Source organism: Anabrus simplex, chromosome 1 (assembly GCF_040414725.1).
Source record: "Anabrus simplex isolate iqAnaSimp1 chromosome 1, ASM4041472v1, whole genome shotgun sequence".
Taxonomy (NCBI): Eukaryota; Metazoa; Arthropoda; class Insecta; order Orthoptera; family Tettigoniidae; genus Anabrus; species Anabrus simplex.
This window is the reverse complement of record NC_090265.1, coordinates 1,775,014,043-1,775,037,576: the sequence shown is the minus strand read 5'-3', so window position 1 is coordinate 1,775,037,576 and position 23,534 is coordinate 1,775,014,043. Positions and strand designations below refer to the sequence as shown.

Sequence of the window (23,534 nt, the reverse complement as noted above, 5' to 3'; positions counted from 1 at the left end):
AGGCAGCCAAAGACTTTCACGGCTAGGCAGCAACTAATGAACCACTACGCTACAGAAATCAATATTAAGTAATTGTTAATCAAATAATGATCATCGTGACAGCCAAAAGCATTAAGTGAACAGGACTTGAGTGAACTAGAATTAGCAACTGCACTGGAGGATAAGAGTATGTCCTATTGATATAAGTTCGTACAAATTGCAGATTTCTGAAGGTCTGAAGATTCAGCACTCCATTTCATAACTGTTGGCATGTTACGACCTCTGGCAAATACCATTGCGTCAGTTCGACAATACTGTAGTAAATCAGACTTAAGAACAATCCAGGAGGAGTTTTGTTTCGCTGGAAAACGGATGAAGAATCAGAATGTATTAACTGATTCGTAGGATTGAAAACACCGCTCTGTCTATATCATCGTCTGACGTACCCGTGCTTTGCTACGGAATTGTATACGTAATTCTAGATGAAGCCGTATACACGTGAATAAGATTTTATTAAATTAATGTTTGATGATTATGTAGTTTAAAAGGGGCCTAACTGCTAGGTCATTAGCCTTTTATTAAATTGTATGACAAAATAGGCCTTTTGTAATTAAATTTCAGGCACATTCCCCTGAACTACCATTTCATTAACCGAGAATCAAGTTATTTATAGCCTATACTGCAGTGCTTTATTCACCGACTATACATTCTCATTTTAATTGCATTCTCTTCACCTGTTTTCTCGTGGTTTGACACTGATACGGACTTGCAAGAAAAACTAAATTCATGAATCTCTTATAGCCGGTACGGTAAAATGGATAAGATAAATGAACGGAAATTTAATTCTATATAACTAGTTATTGTACGCGCACTTTTTAGTGCTAGATTTTTGTACTGGGTTGAGGAGTAAGGAGGGAGTACTGCCGGTTCCGCTAATACTGCCAACTGAATGGAAATGAAATCTGAATCGAATCGATAATATGATCGATATGAATTTTCTAAACCTTTATTATCTTAAGCCAACAACTGTGTCATACACACTTTATATAACATTATATAACATTTCTCGATGCGAAACTTGTTCCTAGCATGAATTCTAGAGTTTGGCTTTGCTGTGTAAACAACAACAGTACGAGTACTTAAAGTGCACGCCAGATGTCACACAGGGATCATAACCGAATCTTAGTTTTTGTTTCAAGTGTTCAATCAATATCAATCAATGAATACTGATCTGCATTTAGGGCAGTCGCCCAGGTGGCAGATTCCCTATCTGTTGCTTTCCTAGCCTTTTCCTAAATGATTTCAAAGAAATTAGAAATTTATTGAACGTCTCCCTTGGTAAGTTATTCCAATCCCTAACTCCCCTTCCTATAAATGAATATTTGCCCCAGTTTGTCCTCTTGAATTCCAACTTTATCTCCATATTGTGATCTTTCCTACTTTTATAAACGCCACTCAAACGTATTCGTCTACTAATGTCATTCCACGCCATCTCTCCGCTGACAGCTCGGAACATACCACTTAGTCGAGCAGCTCCTCTTCTTTCTCTCAATTCTTCCCAACCCAAACTTTGCAACATTTTTGTAACGTTACTCTTTTGTCGGAAATCACCCAGAACAAATCGAGCTGCTTTTCTTTGGATTTTTTCCAGTTCTTGAATCAGGTAATCCTGGTGAGGGTCCCATACACTGGAACCATACTCTAGTTGGGGTCTTACCAGAGACGTATATGCCCTCTCCTTTACATCCTTACTACAACCCCTAAACACTCATAACCATGTGCAGAGATCTGTACCCTTTATTTACAATGCCAGTACGAATCTCTAAGATAACCGAAGTTGACCGATTCAGCTCTGGGGTGTCCATCTATCACTAAAAAGTGCGCATATAATATGTAGTACAGTGTTTATCGATAGGACCACTAATATATTTGTGAACTGAATTTTAGTTCTTCCCCTAAACTACCATTTCACTCAGCGTGAATAAAATTATAGTCTCGATTGTATTGGCGCATTCCCCGACTTAACACTGCGATTTTCATTAAATTCTCTTCAGCCATTTTCTCGTGATGCACGTACATACTATACATACAGGACAGAACAAGACAGGCATGACAAAATTAAAAGGTGCATTTCTTTGTTACTGTGGATACGACCGATACAGACATACCGTTCTTACATTCTGGGCAATGTACAATATTTTATTGAAATGCAGGGACGAATAAGCTCTCATCCTCTCTAGAGAAGTGTATTCCAGGTTCAGCCGGCATCCTTGACTCACACGTTCTTTACAAGTGCATCACACTCGATGACATGCGCACTATTTATAAATATGAAACGTAAGCCAAATCTGCTCAGGTTTGCAACGAATTGCAAAGGCAAGAACGATTCTTCCATACCACAACGATCATCATTTCTACTGTATCCCACGTGTCTAAGGTGTAGAAATTCGCAATAAGAGTCGCAGTTAAAAGAACTACTGTATTTTCCTATGGCGGAGGATTTACGGTTTACCATGATTGATGATGCTTGACAATTGTCATGAATCACTACTGATGTGTATTTAGGGCAGTCGCCCAGGTGGCAGATTCCTTATCTGTTTCCCTAGCCTTTTCTTAAATTACCGTGAGGAAATTGGAAATTTATTGAACATCTCCCTTTGTAAGTTATTGCAATCCCTAATTCCCCCACCTATAAACGAATATTGGCCCCAACTTGTCCTCTTGAATTCCAGCTTCATCTTCATATTGTGAACTTTCCTATTTTTAATGACATCACTCAAAAATATCCGTCTACTGATTTCATTCCACGCTATCTCTCCACTGACAACTCTGAACATATCGCTTAGTCGAGCAGCTCGTCTTTCTCCCACATCTTCCCAACCCAAACTTTAACATTTTTGTAACGCTACTCTTGTCGGAAATCACCCAGAACAAATCGAGCTGCTTTTCTTTGGATCTTTTCCAGTTCTTGAATCAAGTAATCCTGGTGAGGGTCATACATTGGAACCATACTCTGGTTGGGGTCTTACCAGACACATGCTCTCTCCTTTACATCCGTGTGCCATTGTAGGTCCTGTATTTTTAGAAACGGGGCATTACAGATACCTCCCGAGAAGCGTACAGCAGATTGGTTTTTAAAATCTACGACATATCGTATATATTTTCTACTACTGGATTTACTTCGCACAGACTCAGAAAAGTTTCACGCGACGATGAAACAAGACTGGCTTAGGTCTGCGAAGGAAGCGACGGTGACCTTAAGGTGCAGCCCCAACAAATGCATGATGTGAAAATGCGAAACCATGAAAAAACCACCACCTCGCGAATGCGGGTTCAGTTACACCATCCAAACTGTGCGGCCAACTTGTTCGATACGACGAGTTTGAATTAAAATGTAGATAGGACTACAATCATTATCCTGACAGAAGGGAATAGATCATTCAAGTGCCTTTAATAGTTATTAGTCTTAACGGATACTGAGATATCGGAATTTTGTTTTCACATTAATGGGAAGCTGAACCACCAAGGACGGAGTCGTCACACCCGAACACCCTCAAATGGCAGTGACAGTATCTGGGATCGAAACCTGTATGTTTGGAAACTGGTGGGGAGGTGTCTAGATAACGAGCCGTTTTGGTATGTTGGGTGTGGGAAGACAAGAAAAATATTAGTGTCAAAAATGACTTATCGTCAAGAATCCCTTATACGTGCAACAATGCTTGAAAATGATTTATTCCACGTTTAGAGGTTTCTTTTTTACAATTGGCTTTACGTCGCAGCGACACAGATAGGTTTTATGCCGATGATTGGATAGGAAAGGGCTAGGAGTGGGAAGGAATCGGCCGTGGCCTGATGTGCAAGTGGGAAACCACAAATCATCTTCAGGTCTGCCAACAGTGCGATTCGAACCATCTCCGGGATGCAAGCTCATGGCTGCACACCCCTAACCGCACGGCCAACTCGCCCGGTAGCGATGTTTTTAATACACAAAAATGTACGGTATTGTCTCATTTGGAAAAAGTGCAAAAATGAAATGGTACCAATCACGATTTGATAAACATTAAAGTGCCGTATCACTTTCGGTTACCGATCCCCTGTCGACGTAACATGTTTTACTTCACTATCTAGCCAGATGCAGGGTGTTACTTAAGGTATCCATACGCACGCACTTTAGACTTAGAATAAAATGTATGTTTCAAACGCAACCATCCTCAGGATGTAAAGGATAGGGCATATAAGTCTCTGGTAAAAAACCAAATGGAGTATGAAAGTTAATCAAGAGGACAAATTGGGGCAAATATTCGTTAGGGAGTTAGGGATTGGAATAATTTACCAAGGAAAATCTACAGAAATAAAGTTGTATGGGGTCCGCTGTCTAATTGAGTTTGTTTTGCCAATTTCAGATATGTATCCGTTTTAGGTCAACTGAAGATCGTATCTGGTTTTTAGCTTTCGTGTCTGTTCTACCATCACGGCGAAACGGCTGGATAGATCTCGACCAAACTTCATATTTAGAGTATGCTAATCATAGGGAAGGTTTTGATATGCATATGATTTGAGAATCTTTAGAGAGAAGGTGGGGGGGGGGGCAGGCTTATAGGAAAACTAGAAGTTTTCTTCCATTTTCTCTTATACTGTATTTTCTGTAAAATCCGTGAAACGTCCCTTCATTATAAACAATTTTTGCTATGTTGATAATTTCGCTTACTCTTCAAATGACGGAGAAATTTACTATTTTCTGCGGGTCTCATGCTCTGCACTGAGCGACCGACAAACCGACAACGAACCTACAAGTTACCATGGCAACGTCTCCGACTGCTTGCCAGAAGGGAAGTAACGTATTGCAATTTTCGTAGTCATTCCTGTAAACTCGTGATTGTTCCTTAGGTAGAAATCAAGAGAGTCGTCAATCGGTCATTCTGCGGGATATTGACGAAATACCGTTGGCGGTTACAATCGTCTTCGAATAGCACTAAGGGGCGTTATTAATATTTGAACAGTACCGCAGAGTGTAGCACATGATATCACACCGTAAGTTATCTGGCATTTTCTATATTGTTTACTGTACTTCTATTCTACTTCTGTTTACCGCTTTAATTTCTTGCCTCTGCCTTGCCTCTTTAGGCTTAAATAATAACACCGTAAGTCTTGTCTGTTTACTTAATACCTGCACCTAAATTTCTTCTGTTACCGCCTTCTTATATCCGTAACTAACACCATCACAATTTACAGAGGGACATTTTCTATTAGTTTCATCTTCCATAACTGTATTACCGTTTTCCTTAATTACTTCGTATGTACGAGTGCTAATCCCGAAACCTGGACACACTTTCCTCCGAAGAAAAATTCCAAGCTATTCAAATACAGTATATAACGTTTGGTCCCGGAAAATACCGAAATATGGATGCCAATTTAATGACAGTACAGATCTTTGTTTCTGGATAATTGGTGGCTAAACGGCAAGTCGTATCACAAAACAGATAGCACAATCGCCGTTCAATTTGGAGACATCTATATTTTTTGGTCATAACTTAGCCTATTGTGTCTATATTTTATACGTTAGATAGCATTGCATTTCTCGATTATCAAATCTCTCCAGCTAGATTGTGACTGGCTGTAGGAAGTATGGCCTGTCGTTATCAACAAAATTCCCCAATGCCTACCTTACGTCGGAAACAGCGTATGGTGTTTTCCCCGCTTTGTTTTTCAGATAGGGCAAAGAGACATGCAATTTAATATAATCGCACTTAACAGTAATTTACGGAGAAATCCGTATACAATGTAGAAAACCGTACCGAGGCGCGAGTACATTTGCTAGTGTTCAATAAATTTCCAATTTATTGGAAATCTTTTAAGAAAAAGACAGGTAAACAGCAGATAGGGAATCTGCCATCTGGGCAACTGCCCTTAATGCAGATCAGTAGTGATTGATGTTTAACACAACCACATTTATAGCGACAATGAGGGTTGCCAGGTTGAAGGAATTAGGTACTCTTAACGCAAACAGATTTATACCGAATTTCCAACCCGAAAACTTGTAAACAGGAAGCGAACTGCGCTACTGAACCGTTCTTCTGTAGAGGAATAATTCTGTGAAGCATTTTATATCCTTGTTAATTAATGACGTTACAGTCTGTTAGTTCTGAAGTCCACAGTACAATTTAATCTCCACGAGCTAACGTTTTCCTTCCTCCTAACGGTATCTATCTAGATACTGTTCCGGAATTAACAATTATATTCATTAAGCAGGTGCTGTAAACCCGAGATTATCTTCTACTGCTATGGATGTCCTGCAGTGCACCGGTGCATTTCTTGCACCAGAGCCCTCGATTGTCACATTCACAAGGAAAATTATTATTGGGATAGTTGTTTAAAGGGGCCTAACAACCATGTCATCGGCCCCTAATGGTACGAGGTGAAGGAAATGAAAATTTAACTTCAAAATGTATCCACTGACTAGAATCTAAAACGGATGAAAAAATGATCGTCAAACAAAAATCACAAGCCGATCCAATTCATAATGCCTTAATTACTGGCGATCAGGCAACGCAGACCTATGGTTTTCCCGTACGTAGTGGTACTTAATCACGGGCGCCACTCAAACCGGAGGTGTTTATCACGGTGGTACTACCCATCGGTAACAGATCCATTCTGAACACTTTGAACCGGCCGGTGGAATGAACACGATATCACGAGCAATACCCAGAACCGTAGTGTTCCTCGCATAATGGTATTTTTCCTGTGTAACGTAGACTCACGGTTTTCCTCGCAAGGTGGTACTATAGTCGCAAGGAACGTCGACACGTAATGGTACGAATAAGTAAGTAGTATCATAGTGCTAATGTCATCCCTTGGTCACCACTTTTAGTAGCCTCTTACGACAGGCAGGGGATACCGTGGGTGTATTCTTCGTCTGCGTCCCTTCCCCACAGGGTGTCAAAATATGATCGTCTTTCACATTTCTCGTAACACCTCGCAAGAAGACTACTTGTGTTAAGCAGAATCAACCGGAGAACTGAAAACAAAATTGTGAAATATGTACGTATGTTCAACTAACACGTGACATTACGTTGTGCTGGTAAAAATGTTATCAATACATTATGATGTTTGTTTAAAGTGGCTGGTATGTATTAACGTTCGAAATCGCCTTTTTTGCCCAAAAATGCCATTTTAATTTTTTCACTGGAAATGAAAGCCTGAAGTCTCTACTTCAAAATGGGATATAATTCATACATATATTCCAACTGTAAGTATCCGAAAATAAGATTTAAATAGCCACGTGCGCGCGTGATAAGGGGCGTGGCTGCAGTGTCCTGCTTACATGTAAACATCTTGTCAGATTTTCTTATTCAAATTTACCTCGTTGGTGCGGCTTGCCTCCTGAGTACATAGTTAATAGTTCTGACTAACAGATGTCAATACTTGTATATTCCAAAGACTTTTATTCCATTGATAGGCAACGGATATAAATAAACCTTCCTTGTGGCCAAGTGGTCTTTCACATTGTGACCAAAGAGTTTGTTTCTCTGTGAGTGTGTACAAAATGGGTTCTAAAAGCCGATGTAGAGCAAAGAAAAAGAGAAAATTTCATGGAAACAGACATAGCATGGTGAATGTCAGTGTTACTTGTGCTATCAGTATAAATAGTGAGACGGAAGGTAGGCCTAATGTAAGGGAATCATTTTCTAGTGATTCTCAGTCCAAACTTTCATCTGTAAATATTGAATCTGATAGTGTTAGTGACATTTACAATATCATTATTGACATAGAGTGCTTTACACATATATTATTTGCATTAGCTTTCCCTAGTTGCTTCAGCTGTAATACAGTTTTTTGTAAAAACCTAGAAATTCTGAGATTTGGTTAGGGAATGTCCCTTGCATTGTTTTGCAGCAACTGTGATTATGAATTCCCCAACTGACAGGAGCACTCATCGATAAGATGCAAAATTAATTGGAATTGCTTTACGTTCCAACACAAGCGGTATTCACGTCATGTCAAATGGCATATGGGCCACATTGTACCATTTGACAGCAACAAAGGACTGTCCCACCTACCATTGGTGTCCTGTAGGAACTCATATCAGTGAGCTAAAGCAAATAATAGAACAATTTTAATTCAAACCAGGCCTGCCCTTTGGCATTCTTCAAACAGTGAAGCCTATATATGAGCGACTCACCAATCCAGAAATGCTAACTCCTTGCATGGATTGACTCAAGATAATGAGTCATTCAATGCCATGGTATGGAGAAGGTGTCCTAAGGAGACATAAATGTGGGGCTTGATACCTTAAAAATTAGGAGTGATGGATGTTGTTTGCCATTTCAACTGGGAGAACGGAGTGGAAATAGAAATACTGAAGAGGATGGGAATTGCTCCTGGCAAGTATACATCATCTGGTGTACTTGAAGCTGCTGCAGTACCATTACACAAAGGTGCAAATCAAAGTACTGCAGAACAAAAGCAGAGGAGGCAGTACTTGAGAGGCAGAAGAAAACTAAAAGAAGACAAGCAACTTCTAAAAGAGGGTCCAACCTATGGAGCAGGCAAGCTTCTAGATGCCCAAATAAGTGGGTTATGTTCATAACTTAGTCCTAAAACTTCAGTGCTGTTTTTCTTGAATGTAACTTTTTGCACACCTTCCCATATTTCAAATAAATTTAAATATCCTTAAAATTGAGATAGAAAAATCAATGATAGATTAAATTAAAGCTAATGAATGTGGGAATGTTGTAAACTAGTACTTTGTTAATATTGTGAATATTGTTGTTGTTATTTTTATTTTTATATCCATTGTAACACAGGTGATTAATTATTTTTAAACTTTTGTCAAAAATTATGTCTAGCTCACTTTCTGTTTTTGATAATTAAAAGATCCTAGTTCACAACATTCTATGAATGAAATACTTCAACTTGGTGAAAACAATTTCAAGATTATAACAATTTTGGAATTTTTATGACATTTTGAAAATTTATGTGTTTTTTCATTAAACTAATTTTTTGGGTGAAGATAAGGCACAAAATTTTGATTGCATTATACAAAACTGTTAGTTTAATATTTTTTGTTTTATGGTATGAAACTCAAAAAAATCTGTTAAGAATTTTGGATTTTCCTTCGAAACGTTAAAACATACCTTAACAGCTAAGTCGCTGGCCCCTCAATGCATTATAATTGATTTCAACAGCCGGATAGGCCTACACAACTTGCAAGGCAGTACCTCCGACAAGAGACTTGGGATATAGCCATTCAGAACGAAGATAGAAAGTTAACTATTAGAGTGAAATCTATTCAGAAGCAGATGATTATGGCACATCTAAGACCAAAACCAAACCCCATGATGCAATATCTCCGAAGGGCATTGACCTACCAACCAACCACTGCTCAGCCCGAAGGCCTGCAGATTACGAGGTGTCGTGTGGTGAGCACGATGAATTCTCTCTGCCGTCATTTTTTCTAGGCTGGAGCCGCCATCTCATCGTCAAATAGCTCCTCAATTGCAATCACGTACGCTGAGTGGACCACGAACCAGCCCTCAGATCAAGGTAAAAATCTCTGATCTGGCCTGTGTTTAGAATATTAAACTAGTAATATTTCTTGTAATATTCTCCTTCCATTGAATTACTTGTTCTGTTGTTTGGTACGTACGTTTTAACTTTATTATCACACTTTTTTTTTTGCTAATGGCTTTACGTCGCACCGACACAGATAGGCCTAGTGGCGGCGATGGGGTAGGAAAGGCCTAGGAGTTGGAAGGAAGCGGCCGTGGCCCAGTGTGAAAATGGGAAACCACGGAAAACCACATTCAGGGCTACCAATAGTGGGATTCGAACCCATTATCTCCCGGGTGCAAGCTCACAGCCGGGCGCCCCCAACCGCACGGCCACTCGCCCGGTATTCACACCACTGCCACCGGGATATTTCCCAAATGCGATGCATTTGTTGTTTACGATAGTATTACTATTAATAATGGAGTTGAATCTAAGCCAGGGACCCAGATAAGAGCCAGGCATGCTATTCCTACACCACGGGGCCGGCTATAAGACCAAAGGCACATTCGAATTCTGCGAAATTATCTAAAGTTTGTCAATAAAGAGAAGTAAGCGGAATGGTGTGGGGGTTAATGGGTGTATATAGGCATAAAGGTTTAAAAGATGACATTACGAAAATCTTGTATTCTATGGAGAATCAGTGGAAGAGACGTCTATAGAAAGTAGGCATAGAGACGATTTAGGGCATGGGTGTCAAAGCTTGCCCTGTACACGCGAGTGCTTCGGCTTGTACCTCTCCACGTTGCTGACTCAGGACTGTGCAGTGACAGGCTTCAGTCACGTGTTTTTCTCTACAAGTAACAGTTGAAACACACAGCTACATCGGCAGTGGCATAAGGACTGACAGTCATTTCTTAGTGTGTTTATTCGAGTACTTTTGTACCAATACGGTTGCTTGAAGAGGTGCTACTTTTAATCATAAGCCTATTTTTGAGTAAGTTTATAAAAAATTACGTTCTTCTACAGAAGGGATATTGTAGTGTAACGGTTCAAATCCCGTTACAAGATGATATCTGTATTTTTATTATTGTATGATTTTATCTGTATTTTATTATTATTATTATTATTATTATGTCAGTATTATTATTATTATTTTATCTGTGATATTATTACTATTATTGTATTTATCCGTTTTATTCAATTCGATTTTGCAATTGCCTGTTGCTTGCAAGATTGTACTTAGATGTATACATATATACGTATGTGTAGAATAACACTCAATACCTGTACAGTGAGAATTGTATATATCAGAGATTGGAAGTGACGTCGTTATATTGCTATAACACTGGCGATTCTGCCAAGTCATCGCCACTCCATGGCTACGTCATCGTATTTATTTAGCAATGCGCGCACGGACTCAGTCGCCGCGGGGCTATTTCACCACTGTATGTAATATTTGTCGCGTAGGTGGGAGTATGTCATTGTTATTTCTGGAGATTACGTAGTTGTGTCAACCAACGTCTATATAAGGTGGATGCACATTGTAGCGTCAGTCATTACTTATACGGATGCAGTACAGTGAAGTAGTCTACTAGATCAAGAGGCCTTAGTTGGTCAGTCAACCAGTGTGAACGAGAGATGGTGAAGACTCAGTGAGCCATTATTGGTCATTGAGAGAGTGAGACCAAATGGTTGGTCCGTCACTTAGTGGAAGACGCGGACGCAAGGCTTACCAAGGAGTCAGAGAGGGCAAGCCTGGACCTGCCAAGAGGTCATACCATATTGACTTACAAAGAAGTCAAATGATATGGAGAAGAAGCAGTCTCAAGGATGTATCACCACGTTAGGCGTGACACATCTACAGTAAACACCAGATCAAAGGAATACGTCGTAATTACACTAAAAGTGTTAAAGGTACAGTCAAGTGAATCAGTGAGGGAAATATTTCGTATAAATTGTTACATGTCCGGTCAAGAAGAATTCAAATTCATGCCTAGTTTCTTTCAGTTGCAATGTCATAATTTCATATTCTCATCTGTTTTATCGCAACAAGACTCACTATTTTTTGATATATTATTCAAAGAATATATATTGTTCTATCAAACGAATTCAGAGTTTCATTTCATTGACAGTAAAATATCTTAACCTCAAAATTAATGGGGAAACCGAACGCCAATCTCCTTTTCCCAGAACTGATATGGTATGTTGTCAAAAGTAAGCTTATTACCCCACACCCTAGAGATGGTCAAGAGTCTCATTCTATTATTGCTGTACTGAGTGACAGCTGGCGCCCTTCAAATAACGTATGTGTAAGTAAGCAGGTAACAAGTAAGTGTGAGTACAAGGTTCAACAAGTGTTTATTTTATTTAATGAATGTTAATTTTCATAATTTCCATTTTAAATGCAGATATTCAGATTTTTCAATTTAAAGCCAGATTTATATATGTTTGTAAATTTAGTCAGACATTTAGGAAACTCTCAGTAGCAACATAATATTCGGTATTATTCTGCTTCATAATTGTTCGTAAGAGTTGAGTACGTTAAGCCCCTAATGCCTTTTATACTTCATTGCTTATGGCAACCTTTAAAGTTTTTTTTTCCTGGTACACCGACTATAAAGCATGTTATGATGCTGCTGCTGCTGCTTGTGGTTCAAGGGGCTAACATCTAGCTCATCGCCCCCTAATTGTACGAAATGAGAAGAAATGCAATGACAATTCTAAAGTCCAATTTTCATCCAATAACGAATTTAAAACGTGATTATGAAAGCAAGGATAAATATGAATTTAAAATAATCAGCGAACCCAAATCAAAATACTGAAAGTTAATTTAAATTAATAATTTTCCATTCACTGGCTAGAATTAAAAAATGAAGAATGATTGTGTACTTGATCAGTGGATCCGACCCGCAATGCCTCACCTTCCCAGAAACTGTACTGAAAAATTAGTATTACTAAGGGACTGCTTACAAATCAGTTTTGAATCTACGATTGTTGTCCAAAGGGGTCCAAAATCCAGGTAACCGGCCCCTCACAATGGTACTTATTTCTCAAGTTAAAGTACTACTCAAGAGTAGCGTAGACGCACAGTGTTCCAAACGTTATGGTACTACTCAGAAGCATTGTACGTCGCACAGGCAACACCTATAGAGTTTCTTACAAAATGGCAACGCAACGCAAATCCGTGGTGTTCCTTACATAGGTGTACTAATCACAGGCAACGCAAGCCCGTGGTGTTACGCATATAGTGGTACTAATCACACGTACTGTAAACCCACAGTGACCCGTCCATTATTGCTACTAATCACAAACCTATATTGTATACCTAACAGTGGTACTACTAGCAAGTAAAGGCGACCCATGGTTTTTCCCGCGTGATGTTACTAGAGTAGAACGCAGCCCGGAAGGCGGTTTCGTTGCGCAGAGAGAAGTATGAGATGAGGTGATGACAATTTGGCTACTCATAACAGCATGAACGTGTGAACATTTTTTCATCCAGTTGTATCTTGAATTCCAAAGCGATGACCTATATTTTTCGTGGGCTTAAACGTTTCCTAAAAGTCCAAATTAATTTTTAACATCAAACCCCGCGAAAGTGTTGAGGAAAAATTTCGAGATATTAAGGAAGGCAAATGGACTGGCCAGGTTCAATGCCGTAGGATATTCACCGTTTTTATACATAACATTTTTATTGAAATCGAGGTCCGTCACTGGCTTCTTCCTCTTAGGGCCGTTTTCCCCAAATGAGTTTAAACTAGGTTTATTTTAATCTGGTTTAAGTCTGAGTTTAAACTAACATTCATTTTCCCCATATTGGTCTAAACTTTGTATCAAGTTTAAGCCTGGCTCAGAGTTAAACCTTCTATATTGTTGGTTTAAACTGCTGTTTATATTCAACCTTCTTGACATTTTATTAACGTATCTGTGATTTTCCTAATAGAAGGGTTAGTTTTGACTACCAGTACTGCAGCTCTTTAATGAAAAACGTACTAAAATTATAACCTAGTATTAGCATTAGAAAAATGGGAGAATTGATTGAAGTCTTTGGTTAAATAGGAAAATTTTGATGTGCAAGAGAGGTTAAGAAGCCGCGTTCCAACAAAAGTTTACAATCTTGGAAAATCGGATGTAACGGAGTTCTTTGATGGATTTATAATTCATAAGCGAACAGCAAGGATTGTCTAGTATCGAAGAAGGATTCATTTAAAACGTCAACTGCACGAAATAATGCTATTTCGCTAGAAGCAATGATTCTGGTTGCTTTAAGATATGATGCAGCAGGCATTTTTTTCATTAACTGGGACCACAGACCTTAAATTGCAGTCTCCTTATAATATTATATACTGTAAAATACTGTTGGTGGTATGAATACTGTAATGTGAAACATAAAAATATTCCTACATAAATCGTGTAATACGTCCGCGCTTCATGCGGTACCTGGTGGCTGTGGTCGCTAAAGCGTTAAGTCAGCATCGTCCGAATTCGTGACAAAACGGTTCGAATCCAATTTGTCGAAAATATTTTTACCATCAGAATGTTGACCGGCGCGGTAGGAGAGGTGGTGGTATACAATTTCTTAAGTGTAAGAAGGGGCCAAGAGCCCTAACTTCGCCACAGAAAATAAAGGCTTTATCTATCTATCTATCTATATTTATAGGATCAAAAAAACAATAAAGTGTTTCATGCTTGCTAGTAAATTTGTAATAGAATAAATTATAGTTAAGAATGTTTCATCGTATCTATTGCCAGCATACCAGCAATAGAAATATTAATGCTATAGGGAGAAGAGTATTATGCATACAGTACGACATATCGCGAACTTAATGTTATAAACGAATATGGAATCAAGTAATACATCTCCAAATAATACATCCTCAGTGGTCTGTCTGCTGGATCCAAGGTTTGTGAGATTGATCCCGGCCGAGGGCGATGGATTTTGATAGGAGATAGATCCCGAGCATGCTTGGAATTTGTTTACTTGAAATTCACATAAATGTTGATTTTCTGAGGAAAGGAATACCGTAGGCCTATTGCTGAAAGACCAGGATTTTAATATTTCAACGTTCCCGTGTGTTCCGTAAGACAATACAGACATCAAAAGACACGTATTAGGCGCACGGTACTTGTTTATGGTAAAGCATGACAGAAAAATAAGAAATAAAAGTACGTTCCAAGAAATTGTAGACAGCAATAGGTAAAATTATATGACAACACTTCGCACAAATGTAAACAATTTATTTATCAGTAAAGCTAATATCCCGCCGAATTTGTTCATTATTCACTACGTACGATAGCATTAATTCGCCACAAACAGCTGATATTATTACAAAAATGTCGGTCATTGAATTACTTGGCTGTGATTGGCCAATTCCAATCGACCATGCCTTCGACTATTCCTTCAGTGCAGCCAACGTTAGCGCCAACGACAGCTCGCCCGTTTAAACTAAACGAGTGTCAGAAATTGGTGGAGAAAATGGACGCAACTTTAAACTAGGTACTACAGTTAAACGGGTTTAATTTATACCAGGTTTAACTCGATTTGGAGAAAATGGCCCTTAGGGTTCCTCTCTGGCGACCTGAACACTGCATCATTTTTATTTCCGTAGCTTGTTTTATCCTCTGTACTGTTCGCAGGCCGATACCACACGCGAGTGCTGTCTTTTGAGGCGTGGCAACATGGCGTTCCTCACATCCGCCTATGAACGCCTGCTGCTGCATGCTTACAAAATACACACTTTAAATACTACTTCCCTCGCCTGTCGACGGAATACTTGTCTTTTTGCTCCTTCTGGATCTATCGTACACACGCAAATAGTTCCCTAAATTCGTTGATTATGATATTTACAAATAAAACTCAAAACATTCACTCGTGACCCGCACAAACAGGCACCTCTTACTGAAATGATTCTATTGGCTCAGCGAAAAACACGTCATACTACAAAGCGCGCGAATGTTACTGCGCCACTCTCTTCAAACCGCCTTCGCGGCTACGTTCTACTCTAGTAACAAGTAGTTTCATGGTTCTAATTCAATCACCCCTTTGGTCAGCCCTTTTAGTCGCCTGACGACTGGCAGGGGATACCATGGGTGTATTCATCTGCATCCCGCACCCACAGGGGGTACAATGTATGTTTTTCGGCAAATATGATGCAAACGCCGTGTTTAACACGTTTAAGTATGTATGTCATATGAAAGAATATATGAATGTATTGCACGGAGTACCTTGACACGCCTGACTTAAGAGTTAAATATCTGGGCGGTGAATATAAAGCAGAAACTTAGGAAGAATTCCATGCAAGTGTAAAATTATTAAATTAAGAATGGCTTGAACCGGAAGGAACAACAAGTAAGCTGACTTTGCAGAGTATTTCGACAGTACGTGCAGTGGATATCATAACCTTCTATAGCAAACTGTGAGTACCATTTTAACACACTTCTTCCTACTCTTACTACTGTGTGAACTTCCAATTATGTCTCCATTGTAATTTTCAGTATAGGTAATGACTAGGGATCAGAAGTTTAAGACTTATAAATTGCCTCAAAGACCTAAAAATATAAAAAGGGACCTGAAACTGGGAAAAAATACGCTCCAAATCCATTCATAATTTAGGTGTTAATGACATATTTAATAAGGTAATGTAATGAAAAATGAAAACTTCTGATCGTTTACAACACACAGTGCAAACATATGAAGTTATATATTTTTGAATTAGCATATGGTAAATTAAAAAAAAAAAAAAAAAAAAAGAATTGCGTGCGTCGAAAAGGTACTTTCAGAATTTAAAGTGAAATATTTTTGCCGCCTAGAATGAATTCAGCAAACCCGCAATGGGCATCCTGGAGAAAGAAATTTAAATTAGTATAACTGGAATCGTATTTGGCTTAACCACACTAGGATTACAGAAACTAATTCGGAAACCTTATCTCAGATGACTTTCCAGTATTTGTGATACATGTCTAACAGAATTGCACTCTGATCACAGACATTACAAAATATAGCATTATGATAAAATGCAAAACAGAAAGAGATCACGAAAAATTAACAGATTTTGAAGAACTAACACATTTAGAAAAAAGTAACAAACAATATGTTTAATAGTAGTTATATAAATATCAGGATTAGATAGAGCTGCAATTACTGGTTCCTGATTACTTAAGTAGGAAGAACTAAATAGTTTGTGCAGGCACACGTGAGAACAAGTCAGGTGCATGATTAACAGTGTAAAAATAATATCCCGAAGTTTATAGACAATTTAATTCCATTTGGATTATTGACAAAGAGATGAATTCTATTTTCTTTTTATGAGATGCTATTTGTGAAGGTAGTTTAAGTATATTCACTAACGAAAATCAAGACATTTGTTGAAGTCTGTTAGGGACATTGAGAGATCTTTGTCGTGGTTTTTAAATTATTTCAAAATAGTCATCTCCACTTCTTAACTGTAAAGGCTCGTCGCTTTTCAGACAGCACGTTGAGAAACATCTCATCACGTCAACGGATGTTAGGGGCTCATACTTGAAGCAAAAGACCTTTTTTCAATATTTCACTTATCTTGCATATAATTTGATACCCCTGTTTTTTTCAGGCATTAGTTTAATTTTTCATTTCATTTTCTCTTTTCAGATATGGTTCAAATACATGTACGAGTATTTACTAGAGAAAAGAAGTTTTAAGAGGTAATGGACGAACAAATGTAAAAAAGTAGTGTAAAGATGCAATTGCAGAAAAGGCCGTTAAGACTAAAAAAGGGCTAAAGTAAAAAAACCGGACGAGTTGGCCGTGCGGTTAGGGGCGCGCAGCTGTGAGCTCGCATCTGGGAAATAGTGGGTTCGAATCCCACTGTCGACAGCCCTGCAGATGGTTTTCCGTCATTTCCCATTTTCACACCAGGCAAATGATGGGGCTGTACCTTAAGACCACGGCCGCTTCCTACCTATTCCTAGTCCTTTTCTGTCCCATCGTCACCATAAGCCCTGTGTCGGTACGACGTAAAGCAAAAAGCCATAAAACGCCGGAAAAGGCAATAAAGGACAAAAACCCCCCCACCATTTTCTGGCCTACAATGACCCAGAATGAACGTCCTCTGACACTAGAGAGAGAAAATAGATTTTTCCTCAACTTCCAAGCCCTAGTAATAGGATTTCTTAGTGTGGGTCCCTCGCAAGCATAAAGGAAGAATATCTCCTCACTGCTCCATCAACATGTACCCGCTTTCGTAAATTTCCCCCTAATAATCGGGACGCTCAAGCGGTATCGAAGTGATCTCATGTTTTGTTTGCTTTGTTTTTAATTTCTAGTACAGTGGAACCTCGATATCTCTTAATCACCTCGGGAACTAAATTATTTCGAGTTATCGAAATTTCAAGGTATAGAGAACATTGTTTTTGAGCATGTTTAGCACATAATTGAATCATATGTACCTACGGGCTTATACTCAATACATTATTTTTAACAGTATTAAAAATATACAAACTAATTTATGGCATCACATTAAACACTTATAGTAACTATTTAGAAGACAGGATACAGTAGTGAAACATACCTCCGTATACATCTTTGAAAAAATAAAGCCGAATATAGGAGAAGGGTTGGCTTAAAGCTGTAAAATAACAGCCAGGAAACATCCTGAGGTAACCTCCAAGGCCCAATACCTTAGTTGTATCCCTGAGACAGACTTCGATCTCCCCAATATCTTCAACTTGTTAGCATGATGGAAATGTCAGTTGACAAAACAGTTACCCCAGGTCCTAGTACACGTACTAGTTTATCTCGGTCATCGGATTCTGGGGGACCGAGAACATCATGCGGGAATGTATCTGAGCTTCCCAAATCTCTTCCACCGAAGCCAAAACACCTTATAGCTACTTTAAACATTAACACATCACTTAAAACTGGCAAATTGATGCAATTAACAGACATATTGGACAAATTTTACATTCAAATTCTTGCAAAACAAGAAACTATACGCAGACTAAAATCACATGGAATCGGGGAACTACAGAATTTATGAAGGGAAGTCAGCAATATCTTTCCTGAAAATGTTATTGCAGTTCGGCACAGCCTTTGCAGTCAAGAAAAGCCTCACCAATTGCGTATTCAATTTCACGTCTCCTTCCGAAAGAATCTCGCTCCTTTTCGAGCAAATCGGGAAACAAAGCGTACAGATTAATCAATGTCCATGCTCCCACAAATATTCAGTTGGAAAGATCCACGTAAAGCAGATTAATTCTGGGAACTGCTGGAGGAAGTTTCAAATAAGATACCGAAACACCATGTCAATATACTGTTACCAGACTTCAGCGCACAAATTGGTAAACAAAAGAAATTTAAGAGCATAGTAGATTATATCCGGCACATAACAGAACAAAAAGAAATGGAGAAAGATTAAGACTTGAAAAATCTTTAATTTAAAACTAATGTCAACACATTTCTTGGCCCTATTCAGAAAGAAAATGACCTGGAGATCCCCCAATCAATATCTAGGGGAATTTCAAATTATGTGGCAATCACCAGGCAAAACCAAAAAGTCTGAATGTTAAAGTAAATATAGATTCAGATCATTACTTATCCTTAGTAAAAGTGAAGTTTCAGTGTAACAGGTCCAAAATGAGAACACAAAACGCCAAAATTGACCCAGAATTTTTCTAATTCTATTTTACCTTGAAAATTTACCACAAATGTCCCCTCAGACTGGAATAATCTAAAAATATAGTATGCAAGTCATCCCAGAAGGCACACGTCTAGAAAATGGTAACACATGGTGGAATGACATGTGACAAAGGAATAGAACTAAGAATTAGAACATGACAAATACGTAGCTCGCATAAATGCGAAATCAAATGGCAAGAATTCCTTAAGTACAGAAAGAAACATCCAAAATTATTAGATCAGAAAAACGAAAACAAGACCAAACCAGTCGGAAGGAAATAGGACAAAACTTCCAGAAAAACTCTGGAAAGAATAAGAATTTTAAAGAAGAACTCCAAAATTACCAAGCGCTCAGTCCTTGCTGCAAACGTCCAGACGGATCATTAGAAACGAATAACAAAAAACTGCAAACTTCTTGCAGACTACTTTAAAAGTATTAAATTGAGAAAGTCTATAAAACCCATTACCCTTTGAGAAACCTACACCAATACAAACTCAACCTCCTACCCTAGAAGAAATCAAGCTAATAATGCAAGAATTGAAAGATAATGCAGCACCAGAAGATGGGATAATTGCTGAAATGCTGAAAACAGGTGGTGAGAAAATGTCTTACGCAATTCAAGAAATACAGAACATTTGGAATACTGAGAAAATTCCAGAAGAATAGAAATATGCACTGATTCACCCACTCCACAAGAAAGGGGATAATCGCCATAAGACCTGTTTGTGTCGGTGCGACGTGAGCCAACTTGTAAAATAAAAAAGAGGGATAAATCAGATATAAACAAATAGATTTCCTTACTATTAGTCGTCTACAAAATCTTTTCTAAAGCCCTACTGAATAGACTAGAAAAACAAACCGGCCAATATCAGGCAGGATTCAAGAAGGAAATCATGCCCAGAACAAATCTTAAACCTAAAAACTATTTTACAAATTCGTAAAGCAAAACAAGCAATAGTTACCTCTGTTGACTTAAAAAAAATGTTATGATTCAACAGACCGACAGACTATTCAACATACTTGAATTTCAAATCGACAGAGAGAATTGATCAAGGAAACTTAACAGGCACAACAGCGAAAGTTAATTTTTAGGAGAAATTTCAGCGCCATTTGAAATTCCAACAGGGGTCAGAGAAGGCGATGGATTATCACTACTATTCGATCTAGTTCTGGAAAAAGTGGTTCGAGAATGGAAAAATAAAGTAAAGTAAAGGGATCAATATTGGTAGATTTATAAAAAAAAATCCCCTTGATTGCCTCGCCTTTGCAATCTTCAACAACAAACAAGAAGCACTCCAGTCCGCAGAAAAACTTCATGAAATAGCGGCAAGAACAGGTCAGCAAATTTCATATGAAAAGACGAAGTATATGGAAGGTACAAAATCAGGATTTAACCATCCTGTAATCACTAGATATGGGAAAATCTCCCAAGTAGATAAATTCAAATACCTAGGCGAAATTATACAACCAAACGGAATAAATTTGATATTCAGTAACGTCCAAATGGAACTTCATGACAGCCAGTGAAACACTGTATTGAAAAAGAAGTTCAAGAAAATTGATATCCCTAAATTTTATTTTTATTTGCCAAGCCAATACTCTTGAAATGCGCCAGTTCGCAGCGAGAATAGTAGCAATGTTTGGGTCCACCCATCTGTCAGTTATTTTCACTAATGAAGTCAAAATAAATTGCTCACACATGAAGACTGACAGCACAACATTTACCCTCCATTCTGAAAGTGGCATCACAAAGTCAAATGGATGATAGAAACTCTGGTTTCTAAGAAAAAGGTGTCAAGTCTCAAGTAAACAGTGACATTAAGCGTTTACTCCGTCCTCCAGACAATACTTACATAAATAAGCAGTTTGTTATAGAATCCCGCCTGGTGGCCTTGGTCAAGGCGTCAAGTCTGTATGGTTTGACAGAGGTTAGCCGGTTCGAGTTCCGTTGGTCGAAAAAAAAAATCACGATCAGAATGTTCGCTGGCAGTGTAAGAGAGGTCGTGGTACACAAATTATCACTAGATAGCGTACCAAAAGCCTGGATTCAATTCAAAACTCCTCTGCAGTGCTCTTATAGAGTGAGGGCATATGACGCTGTTGATGGCGATTCGCCTGTCGGATCGCGACGTAAAGCCTTAAGGAGACCCCTTGGCGATATTGGACAGAAGTAGGCTATGTGCCGGCACCGGCTTTCATCCTCTCCTTTTATACAGTCATAACACGCCATTCATTTCATCTCATCTGACTCCTCTGATGAGGTTGACGTCAGGAAGGGCATCTGGCCGTAAAAATCTACCAAGGTTCATCTGAATTCGTACCCGACCCAGTAGAGAAACGGGACAAGGTCTCGTCACATGCATGTAGTTTGTTATAGATAGTAAAAATGTAATAATGTTTGTCTTAATTCCACGTTATGGGATTCTTTGACCAGATAATATTTGTCAAATGTTAACATCCTTTAAAATAAATATGGAAAACCCTAATATTGCGTTTTTTCACTTTGCTGTTGGAAGTAAATTTGTCGGTCGAATTTGTCCTATAGGGGAAGCCGGGGCAATTAGAACAAGGGTTAAACAGATGATACAAATAAATACCATATGTAGGAAAATAAAATACAAAACTGATAGGGTAATTAGAAAACTCATGCACAAATTGAGTAACTCTGGTGTATGGCAATGCAGAAATATGGTTAGTTACCATTTGGTATTTATATGATAATGTTTTGATTACCCCGGGTTCCCCTACACATGAGTTTGACGTACCTGATCTACACGTTTCCAGAAAGTATCATTCGAACAAAATGAATGTCGTCGAGTACAAGCTATAGTCTATAACAAATACATTTCACAATTATTTTCTATGTTTAGTTATCCTGCTGACGCTGCTTACCAATCAACCTTAATGAGAGCATTGCTCTAAAACTCGTGTTTCCTTGGCTGGCACTGCAACATATATGGCATTCCTATTTGACAGTTGTTCAAATAGAACTTGTCCTACTGCACGGTTCTCGCCAACTGCGTAGCTTTGGAAGTGACAGCTGCGAACAGCAAGCATCGCAAATTTTGCAAGTGTATCCTACTCTTATAAAAGCAGGCGTCCCAAACCTTTTATTTTCATTTAGAGGTAATGTGATGGGCAATCTTACGAATTTATGAACATCACGCTGTAATTCTACTAGCACACTTTTAAACTTACTTGCGAACTCAGTTTCACAGTCACAAAAAAAAAAAAAAGTACCGGTTCGGAACACATTTTTGTCACCACCTACGAAGTTCAGACAGCTACATTTCATATTCCATATCGCGAAAGAATGGGGAAATTCTCAATGTTCAATAAAGTATTGCGTAAGTAGGAAACTAATTTTGCAGCAATGTGAACAAAAGCGTACTGAAAGACCAGTAAAAGCGGCGTTAAACAATTCGCATTTGTTTAAGTGAATAGTAGGCGAAACCCCTATGTGGTACTGTAGACAAATAAGAACTAAGCAGTTTTTCCTAGTCGAACAATTTAGTAACTCCCAATCATACTCGTCATAGGCGTACGAAGCATAAAGGTAAAGATGTCGATTACGTAATGCTGTTTAATGGGCCCGGCCGACCGTATTCAAGTTTCCAACCCATGTGTGAGCAAGTACAACAATAATACCTGGAAGTATATAAATACCAGCTTTTATTTTACTTGAAACTTAAAATCTTAAAATATGTCAGTCTGTTGAACTTTGTAAATTATTGGAGTTAAAAGGAGGAAATTTTGCAGTGACAAAATGTAAAGAGCGACCGTCGAATGCTTCAATAAAACGTGGCAAAGAACAAAGTCTGCATTAAATTGACGTGTACTCCAAGCAGGTAAGTCATATAAAATCTTAACTGACTTCACAAAGCAATTTCCGGCCTACAGATCAAATTGTGACACGAACATATTACTTACCAACCGTCTTAGCTCTAGATGAAGGTATCACCAACGTGCTTTGTTTGACTGACACTTCACTGCTGTCACAACAAGATCCCTGGTGTGTTGGTTTTAATCACGTGGTGATGCGACGTTGTCTGTCTGCGAGCGACTGAGGTTTGTGGGTCTACCAGCCCAACGCACTAAACCTGACCTTGGTCTTTGTGGAGAAATGCACTATACTCCATGATCGCGACAGGTGCGATCTCTGGCGGTACGTCTTCAGTACTAAGTGTTGCTCTATGTGAATGTTTTAAATTCACTGACCCTCAGAGGTCATACTTTTCGGGATTGATTACATTGTGGATATGCACCGTCACAAGACATGCTAAGTCAGGTATTGAAGGAGCGTGTGTTTCGGTAACCATTGTAAGTCACTAACAAGAAAAGGCCATGCGGTTAGGGGCGCGCAGCTGTGAACTTGCAGCCGGGAGATAGTGGGTTCGAAACCCATTGTTGGCAGCC

General features: G+C 38.7%; 1 protein-coding gene across 2 annotated transcripts in view; it reads right to left on the bottom strand.

Annotated features, from left to right (window-relative positions):
* Positions 1-23,221, bottom strand: part of LOC136858802 (synaptic vesicle membrane protein VAT-1 homolog) — a 208,906-nt gene extending 185,685 nt beyond the window's left edge. The window contains exon 1 of one of the 2 annotated variants that reach the window (XM_067138619.2): positions 23,049-23,221. The gene's annotated coding sequence lies outside the window, so the exon portion shown is untranslated. Of the gene's footprint in view, positions 1-22,010; positions 22,134-23,048 lie in introns of those variants that run through there. The other variant, XM_067138620.2, reaches the window with a different exon arrangement.
* Between the last annotated feature and the right edge of the window lie 313 nt (positions 23,222-23,534).